Here is a 10,766-nt window from a genome sequence, read left to right as displayed (position 1 = left end):
TTCAGATCATGTAACGAAATTGTTGGTGTCTTTTATCGCCCACCGGACCTAACTCATGGGTTCACAGCAGAATTTCATCGCATTTTTATCGAACTTACTCACCGATTTCCACAGTCTAATGTAATCATTTTTGGTGATTTTAATTTCCCAGACATAGCGTGCTCCACACAATCAACCTATAGCACGCAGTCAGAGTCCCATGCGTTTCTCCAGTGTTGTCTCGATTTGAGTCTTACCCAGTTAATTGCACGCCCGACACGATGTTCTGCGCACTATTCTAATATTCTTGATTTGATCCTAATGAACAATACAGATACATGTTCTGAAATAACTCATATTAGAGGTCTATCCGATCATGATATTTTAACTGCTCGCTTCGATCCTTCACCTAGCAAAAGGCGAATTATCAGCAAGCAGATTAGGTGTTACAAAAGAGCTAACTATGATCGTATTGGCAATGAACTATCGCTTTTTTCTGTCGAATTTCTGAGAGATTGCTTGTAGCGGACTGTAGAAGAAAACTGGTTACTACTTATAAACGCACTCACTAATCTCATCGACAAATATATCCCGATCATTTCCATAAAAACCGATAACACTGCTCCTTGGTTTTCGCTGAACCTTCGTCGCCTAATAAACAAGAAAAAAAGATTATTCAGGTAAGCTGACAGAAATATATCAGCTGAATCCTGGCGTCGGTACAAAGCATGTGACAAAGAATACCAAAGTTTACTCGAAGCCACGCGGAGACAATTCTATAAACGGGACCTGTCATCGATGTTAACAACTAACCCTCGGCACTTTTGGCGTGTCATTAATCCCAAGCATAATCCTGACATTGTCCTTTCTGATCATGACGGCGCAGCTATAACTGACATTGATTGTCCCCAACCACTCGACGAACATTTCCATCGCTATTCATGCCAGAATGTTTAGAACCGTTAGCCACCATTACTCGCCCTGATTGATTTATGCCGGAAATAATAATTTCCAATTCTGGAATTTATTCCCTCCTTACTAATCTTAAGATTTCATCTTCCGCTGATAATACTGGCTCAAATGAAACAATTCTAAAAAATATAGCCCCACGCATCTTCCCAATACTGTCCGCCTTATTTTCACAATCACTATCAACAGGCGTTATCCCTCACAATCGCTAAGGTGGCTAAGGTAGTGCCATTCTTCAAGTCTGGGGACCGTTCTTCACCGCTTAACTATCGGCCAATTTCTTTAACATGTAACATTTGTAACTTAGCCGAACATATTATGCACTCCCAGGTCATTAACTACCTTGAAGAACATAACCTCATATTTAAGCAACAGCACGGTTTTCGCAAAGGCTATTCATGTCACACTAAGCCCTCTGGTTCTATTCACGACATACATTCATCAATAGACACCGGAATTCAAGTAGAAGCCATATTCCTAGTTTATTCAAAAGCATTCAACCGTGTCCCTCATCATCGACCTATTCACAAAGTTACACAGCTGAACATTGACTACTGTTGTCACATGGATAAAAGACTTCATTTTTAACAGGATGCAATTTACATCGGTTAACAATCAACTCATCTCTAGTCCCCGTAACATCTGGTGTACCACAGGGCAGTATGCTTGGGCGCCTACTTTTTCTAATTTATATTATTGACCAACCAGACGACATCAAATCCAATATCAGACTATTTGCTGATGATTGCGTCATATATCGTAATATTCACTCTAACTGCGATCATGAAATTCTTCAATCTCACCTAAACGCAATAAACGTATGGTGTTCAACTTGGCTAATGCCTCTAAATCTTCCTAAAACTAAATTCACGCCCTTTAGTAATCAGACACCCCGAACATCAACATTTTGCATCTTAAACGACAGCCTGGTTGAACAAGTTTCCAGCTACAAATATCTTGGCGTACACCTAACCCCTAACTTGACGTGGAATAATCTCATTAACCATATCCTCGCTTCGGCAAACCGTTCACTTGGTTTCCTTAAACCTAACCTCGAACATACTCCCGTACACTTATGGAAATTGGCACACACAACACTAATACGCCCTGAAGTAGAGCACGCGTCAGCCATATGGGATTACCATCAAACATGCGTAATAACTGACTTAGAAGCCTTGCATAACCGTGCTGTACGCTTCATCTTTTCAGATTATTCACGAAAAACCAGCGTAACAGTCTTAAAAAATCACGCCGAGCTTGAAGCTCTGTCCCTTCGCCGTAATATATCTCGTTTAACACTATTCCCTAAGCTTTACTATCACGTATCTCTTCATAACGAGTTCCTTTGAGAACCCTCAGACATTTTTCCGCGTCGGGATCATTCTTGCAAAGTCAAATGCATCATGTGTAATTCCCTCGCATTTGGTTAGTCATTTATACATCGCACCGCGAAAGAGTGGAACAATCTGTCATCGCATATTGTCACGGAAACAAATGTCTCGAAATTTATGGACGCTCTACGCAGCACCATGCATACCTAATATATTATGGCACTCTCTGATATGTAAACTGAATTTTTTAATGCGCCGATAACGAAAGCCTCCACGACGTTGTCATAGGTTGTACAAATCATTTAGAGTTGCTGTACTGATAACTATCTTTATTTTTAATTTTTTGGGTTTATACGTGGATGGACTGTAATTAATTTTGTCCCAGTTTCGTTTTTCTATCGTATCTACATTTACGCACTGTTTGCCTCACCGATGCAACCTATACCCTATATAATATCCTCCGTAGAGGGCCTTTAGTGTTCTTGTGAAATAAATAAATAAAAGTAAATTACCAAGCTTCCAAAGGTCACGGAGATCACTTCCGGAGGTCACTGCACCGAAATCCACATGAAGGTGCCGTCAGAACTGAACTTTGAAATTTACCACAATAGGAAGGGTTACCTTTCCATTATTATACAGGTATATTGCCCCCTCGTCTTTCTATACCACTGCCACAGTAATTCCTAGAATGAGATTCATCTAACATATTTAATGTGTGCGACATTCAATAAAACATATCTTGGCTAATCAATGTTCGTTTTGAAGCCAGGTTCGCGTTTCTATATAAGAAATACTAAGGGTGCTATCAATCACATGAGTGTTTCTGATCTACAATCAACAATTTAGTAGGCTTAGGAGTTAAAATGTTACAGGAACCAGAAAATAGTCGCATCATTCCTAAAAATATGGGAAGAACTCTTGGATCCAGTCTTAATGATTTTACAGGAAACGTTTATTTCCACCGTAAGATTACGTGATGCTCGGAGTGTCTGCAAAACTATCCTTCATTTTAGGCAGGCTTATATTTACAGTAAAATAATTATATACCTAGCGTCATTACTTCCAGTTCATCTAAAAATAGAATCAGACGCGTTTCGGTGATTATTCGTTCCCATAGGTGCCTTAGCCCAATAATATCTGGGCCTTCATCTGAAATAATTTCAACATATGTGTTAGCAATCAACATGGACGACTTTCCAGTGAAAAAATAAATAAAATACAGCGTAAAACTTTCCTGACAACACACTCGGTAGAAACTTATTTAAGATGAACAGAATATGGGGGGGGGGGGGGGAATGGGGATGTTTGCTATACAGAACATATTTTAAAAATTAAAAGAACGGAATGCAAGTTCTAAGCTGGTTTTGATTTCTGATTATTTTTTACGTCAACATTCCGGGCCCCATTCTAACATTATCTTGAACCTAATCATCATCATAATCTTCTTCTTCTTCTTCTTCATCATCATCATCATATTTTATGGCCGATGCAGTACGAAGGCCTCTCTACGATCTCTAATTACCCGTGTCGTGCGTCAACCTATTCCAATTCCCGAAAATTTCCTAATTTCGTCACACCCCTAGAATTCTGCCGTCCTCTGCTCGGCTTCCTCTCTCCAGATACCCGTTCTGCCACTCTAATGGTCCAACGGTTATCCAATCAGCGCAATACATGACCTGCCCCGCGCCATTTCTTTTTTCTCTTATTGTGAAATAGCATATCGTCTATACCCGTATGCTCTCAGGTCCAAACTGCTCTCCTTTTGTCTCTTAATGTTATGCCTAGTATTCTTGGTTCCATCCCTCTTTGCATGGTCCTTGAATTGTTCTCAAGCTTCTTTGTCAAGCTCTAAGTATCTGCCCCATTAGTCAGCACAAGTAAAATGCACTGATTGTACACCTTCCTTTTGAATGATAACGTTAAGCTTGCATTCAAGAGCTCATGATGTCTGCCGTATGCGATCCAACCCATTTTTATTCTGTGAATTATCCTTTTCATGATCAGGGTTCCCTGGGATTAGTTAACCTAGGAAACCTACTCCTTCAGAGACTGTAGACGACGACTGGCGATCCTGAGTTCTTGTTCCCTTGCCCGGTTATTCATCATCATCTTTGTCTTCTGCATATTAATCTTCAGCCGCACTCTTACACTCGCTCTGTTAAGGTCCTCAATCATTTGTTGTATCTCTTCTGCAGTGTTGCTGAATAGAACAATGTCATCGGCAAACCGAAGGTTGCTGAGGTATTCGCCGTCGATCCTTACTCCGAAACCTTCCCATTTCACTAGCTACAATATTTCTTCCAAGCACGCAGTGAATAGCATTGGAGAGATTGTGCCTCCTTGTCTGACTTGATTCTTTATAGGTATCTTTCTACTTTTCATGTGTAGAATTAAGGTGACTGTGGAATCACTGTAGATGTTTTCCAAGATGTTTACGTAAGCGGTCTGTACTCCTTGATTACGCAATGCCTCTATGACTGCTGGTATCACTACTGAATCAAATGCTTTCTAGTAATCTGTGAAAGCCATGGAGAACGGCTCGTTGTACTCTGTGGATTTCTCAATAACCTGAATAATGTCGTGGATGTCATCCATTCCTTCCTGATGCGAGCCTGTTCCCTTGGTTGACCATGGTCCAGTGTTGCCCTTATTTCATTGGAGATTATTTTGGTAAATATTTTATGTAATACCGGAAGTAAGCTAATGGGTGTACAATTTTTCAGTTCTTTAACGTGTCCCTTTTTGTGGCTTAATATAATGCTTGCGTTCTTCCAGTTTTCTGGGACCCTTGCAGTCGATAGACGCTTAGTGTAGACAGCCGCCAGTTTTTCGAGCATTGTCTCCTCCATCTTTCATTATATCGACTGTTATTTCGTTCTTCTCCTACCGCCTTTCCCTGTTTCACGTCTTGCACGGATTTTCTGACCTCAGTTTCTGTATCCTGTTCATTATTGTTTCGAATGGAGTTCTCCTGTCTCTTCTGGATACTGTACAGGTCAGTATAGAATTATTCCGCTGCTTTTATTATACCTTCGAGAATGCTCATGATATTACCCTTACCTTTCAGTGCATACACCTTGTTTTGTCCAATGGCAAGTTTCCTTTTCACTGATTTCAGGCTGCGTCTATTTTCGACAGCCTCTTCAGTCTTTCTTACGTTATAATGTCGAATATCACTTATTTTTGCCTTGATCAGTTTTGACAGTTCCGCGAATTCTAGCTTATCTCTTGGGTTGGACACTTTCATTCTTTGTCGCTTCTTTATGAGGTCTTTTGTTACTTGGGAGAGCTTGGCTACTGGTTTCCTTGGTGCCTTGCCTCTCACTTGAATTGCTCCCTCTGAAGCCAATCTCGCTACGGTTTCATTCATTACCTTAATGAAATCCTCATCATCATTTCTTTGTTCTAAGGATGCATATTTGTTTGCATGTACCAGCCTAAATTTGTCTGCTTTTAACCTTACTGCCTCCAAGTTCACGAATTTCTTCTTGACCGGTTTTACTCTTTCTCTGTTCAAATTGAGGTTAATCCTGGCCCTCCCTAACCTATGTTCGCTGCCTTTTACCCTATCTATCACTTCTACATCTTGCACTATGCCAGAATCGGCAGAAAGTATAAAATCAATTTCATTTCTTATTTCACCATTAGGGCTTCTTCGGGTCATCTTTCTGTTGCTGCGTTTCTCATCTTATTACTTTCTGCGAATTCTACCAGAACCTCCGTTCTAGCCTTTCTAAACTGACACCGCAGTTGGCAATTGCCTGTTAAACCGCCTGCTTTTTGCCTGCTTGTGCATTGAAGCCACCCATTACTACTGTATACCGAGTTTGCACTTTTCTCATCGCTAATCCAACATCTTCACAAAACTGATCTACTTCCTCATCATCGTGACTGGATGTGTTGGCGTATGCTTGTACTACCTGTAGTCTATATCTCGCATTAAGATTGATTATGACTACTGCTACCCTCGATGTTGCTGTAGAAGTCGTCAGTGTTGCCCGCTATGTCCTTATGGATTAGGAATCCTACGCCGAATCGCTTCTTATCAGTGAGAGCTCTATAGCAGAGGACTTGGCCGTTATTTAGTAATGTGCACGCCTTACCAGCTCTTCTAATCTCACTAAGGCCAATAATATTCCAAACAATTTCAGATAATACCTCAAAGAGTCCTGCTAAGCTAACCTCACTCGGCAGAGTTTCGCTTCCCCACCCAGATAGCGCTGAGAAATGATTTGGCTAGTTTTGAGAAGACACCACGGTCCCTTCAGGTTACATTAAACCGTAAATTGTAACCTAGGACTGCGGTGTTTATTCCTGAGCTTTAGTTTTCGTGCTTCATGTTATTTTGACTTTCACTGAGGCTATGAATTCAGCGAGGTGTTTGACAAACTTGACAGAGCGATTCAATATTTTTTTTCTTCTTTTATTGTTCCATAACAGAATCACCAGGTGCTGAAGCGCCATCTCGGCGCATGGTAGGCGAAGAATTGCGAGCGAAGTATGGCTTCAGCCGCCAAACATCCACGATGCCAACAGGTGTCGGATTTTAGGATGTATCAAACTGTAACGGCGAAATATCGCAATTGACGCCGTTAACTTCACGCAGGACTTCATCAGGCCCTGTGTAGCGAGAGAGAAGCTTATGGCAGAGGCCTACCTGATGACATGGTGACTGAAGGAGCACCCATGTACCTGGGGCGAACGGTACATCGCATTGGCACCGGTCATAACGCTCTTTCTGTGTATGCTGCGAGGTTAATTATTTACTTACTTAATTATTTAATTAATTAATTTATTTATTTGTGATACCCTCAAGGTACATAATTGTACATTGCAGAGGGGAGGGGCGAGAATACATTCCAAGTGCAAAAATACAGGATTCGTTCAAGGAATTTCCAAGGAACAAAAGCAATATAAAGAAAACTAGTAATGCATTCATAACAAATAACAGGGACTTACGTAACATGAAAATAGAGAAAGAGTACACTTTAGCAAGCAGTAAATGTTCACGAATAAGTACATAATTATGCCAGTTGCCGCCATACATTATTTTATGTTGATTAGTGCATTCTTAAAACGAGTGGGGTGACTGATGCTTCCTAATGATGTAGGTAGATCATTCCAGTCGACTGAAGTCCTAGGAAGAAAAGATTGTGAGCACGCGGCCTTGTTATGACGGGGTACGTTAACTTTATGTACGTGGTCACGACGAGCCAAATAATAAGGCACAGGTTGGATCCAAAGAGGGCGAAAAGATGCGTTGTGGCAGTAGATTTTACGAAGAAGCGAAATGGGTGGGGGGGGGGGCGTGATTCTTTTCGGCGAACAGATAATAATGGGATTTGAAGGGTACTCTTCATTAATATAACACCAGTAGTGCGATGGCAGTTAGCTAAGATGAAACGAACAGAGCGATTTTGCACTGATTCAATTTCGTTAATAAAGGCGATCAGATGAGGATCCCAAACGGGTGCGGCATATTCTAATTGGGGGCGGACGTATGTCGTGTAAAACAGCCGTTTTAATAAAAGTGGCGCAAGCAAAAACATTCTCTTCAAATATCTTAAGGAGGGGTTAGCTTTAGATATTACAAATTGTACATCCTGCTTCCAAGAAAGATCGATAGTTATATGAATGCCAAGATAACGGTAGCATGTAACGGATTGAAGGGGGCAGTCATTAAGGGCATAGGTAGGGCAAGTTTTGTTAGAACGAGAAATCCGCAAAGATTTGCATTTATTAGTGTTCAGTTCATTGCATCAAGTAGGCACCAATTAGATATGTTATTTAAAACGGATTGAAGGCTAGCTATATCAGATGCATTAGTTATTTTTCGATATATAACACAGTCGGTAGCGAATAAACAAATTTGTGAGGAAATGTTATCAGGTAAATCGTTAATATATATTAAAAATAAAGGAGGACGAAGAACAGACTCTTGTGGAGCACCGGATTCAACTTTGAGCCGCATTAGATGTGGAATCATTAGTTACAACAAATTGGGAACGAGACGGAAGGAACGATTGGATCCAGCTGAGTACTCCCGGGTCAATGTTGAGTGCGCTCAGCTTGTGTAGTTGCAGTACGTGTTTGACCTTGTCAAAAGCTTTATAAAAATCCAAAAATATGCAATCAGTCAAAAAACCGCGATCGAGGTACACATGTAAGTCATTACTGAAAGTTACCAGCTAAGTCTCACAAGAAAAGAATTTGTGAAAGCCTCGTTGACTGTTAGAGAAAAATTCTATTCAAGAAAGTTGACAAGGTTAGAAAATCTGATGTCCTGAATTATTTTGCATGGTACTGAGGTAATCGATATGCACCTGTAGTTAATGGATCTTGAGTTTCGGCAGATTTGTGGATAGGAACAATCTTTGGTGTTTTCCAGTCATGAAGCAACGATGAAGACAGGTACGATTGTGAAAAAATACTCTCTAAGATGATAGAGGAATACGCAGTAGTATTTTTTTAGCAATTTTCTCGTGATTTCGTCTATTCGACAAGAAGACGTAAGCTGAAGAGTGCGTATTATTTTTTGATGCCAGTAGACTTAAAAATTACGGGATCCATAGGAAAAAAAAATGCAGCATAATAGCCTTGGAAGGTGTAATCATGTGGTGAAAGAGTGAAAGTTTTTATAAACACATTATTTAAAATGGTAGCGCGGTGCTGCTGAGGTGTAGGCTCGCCGGAAGACCTGCTAAATGATATGATTTTCGATGCACTAGGCCTTACTACATTCCAGAAGCTTCTTGGATTATTTATGAGCATGTTGGGAAGGGTATTACTGAAAAAACAAAATTTTGTATTCTTTATCGCAGATGAGTAGGCCGAGGCAGTTTCTTTGTTAGCAGACCATTTAGCCTGGCTTTGTGCGGGAAAGACGTTTTTTTTCTGTTGTATAGGCGTTTCAAAGATTTAGTATACCATGAAGCATTGTTATTCGAAAAAACGCGCCTCTTCGGAATAAATTTTTAAGAGGGAGAGGCGGGCTAGCTGGTGGCCGTCATTGGAATGCATCATGCAACCGCGCAGATGACAATGGACGAGGAAACACAGGACAGGCGCGAAACTTCAACAATAGTTGAAATTCCGCGCCTGTCTTGTGTGTTGCTTTCCTCGTTGGTTGTCGTTTCCGCGGGTACATGATGCATTCCAATTCGGAATAAACTTGTTAACAATATCGCGCATATTTTATTTGAATATATTCCACTTAGTATCCAGTGAGCGCACAACCACTTTAGGCACGTAACTATCAAGGAAAAGAGCAAGTTCGTAGCTGATAGCAGTGAAGTTCCCGTTTTTATAATCACGAATGGTTTTAATACTGTTTTTGGATGGTAGAATTGCCAGGCTAATGAAAAGACGTCGTTGCAAGACGTCGTAATCGCTCAAGCCGAGTGAGTGTGTAACCTTAGATATGATATCTGTTGATGATGTTAAAACAAGATCTAAAAGAGATGAAGTGGTGTTCGTTACACGTGTAGGGGAAGTAAAAACCTGGACCAAGCTGAAATCATCGCATCTCTCTACAAAAAGCTTCGATTCTGCGGAAGTTGTATTTAATAAAGGGCACGTGCCTGACCAGGAAATGTTGGCGAAGCTAAAATCGCCCATAAGTAATATTGGCGCTCCGGGGAAGCGAACACTTATCTGGCACAAGCCATCGTACTTTCTATCGCAAAAATTCGGGGATGATGATGGTGGTCGGTAAGAAACACAAATCACAATTTTTTTGAAATTTACAGAAATGCAGCACCATACACATTCAATATTACATGATATGGCTACAGGGAAACAGTCAAAGCATTCATTAACAGCAAATAAAACACCACCGCCTAATGTGTTAGCGCGATCAGTACGGTAAACTTTATCATTTTTAATACAGTGGAATAACTCGGAGTGTGCTACTTTACTCGTCAACCACGTTTTGGTTAATGGAATTGTCTTCATCAGAATCATTTATTAGGCTACAGAGATCATCTTTTTTTGGTAGGAAGCTACGAATATTAGTAAAAAGAACCGGCAGTCTTTATATTATTGTATCGAGGTCCCTATCCCTCGCGTTATCCTATGGGCGCGCTGTTGGAACATTGCGGTCTGATCTTAAGGATAGAACTGACGCCGTGAGAACATCTGTGGTACTACTTAACGGCTTCAATTAATGGATCTTTTGTTCAGTGGTGTCGTATGCATGGCATTTTCTACCAATTAGTAGCTTCTTGTATCTTAGTTCAAATGGTGCAGTCTGACTTTTTCCGTGTTCGATGAGGGTTTTTCTGGCGTGACGTGTAGCGGGACTGAAATCTTCACTAACACAGAAACTCATTTCTTTTAGCATGAGACGGTTCGAAAATATTTCTTCTTTTGTTTTATAGGCAGCAAAATTTGCTATCAATGGACGTGACTTCCCTGGAGTGAGTCTACCATTACGACGTGCGCGTCATATGTTGTCACTAGTTATGCTGAGACTTAGAGTGTTAGTTA

This window comes from Dermacentor variabilis, chromosome 8 (genome assembly GCF_050947875.1).
Source record: "Dermacentor variabilis isolate Ectoservices chromosome 8, ASM5094787v1, whole genome shotgun sequence".
In the NCBI taxonomy this organism is placed as follows: domain Eukaryota; kingdom Metazoa; phylum Arthropoda; class Arachnida; order Ixodida; family Ixodidae; genus Dermacentor; species Dermacentor variabilis.
The sequence above is the reverse complement of the archived record's forward strand: the minus strand, read 5'-3'. Positions refer to the sequence as shown.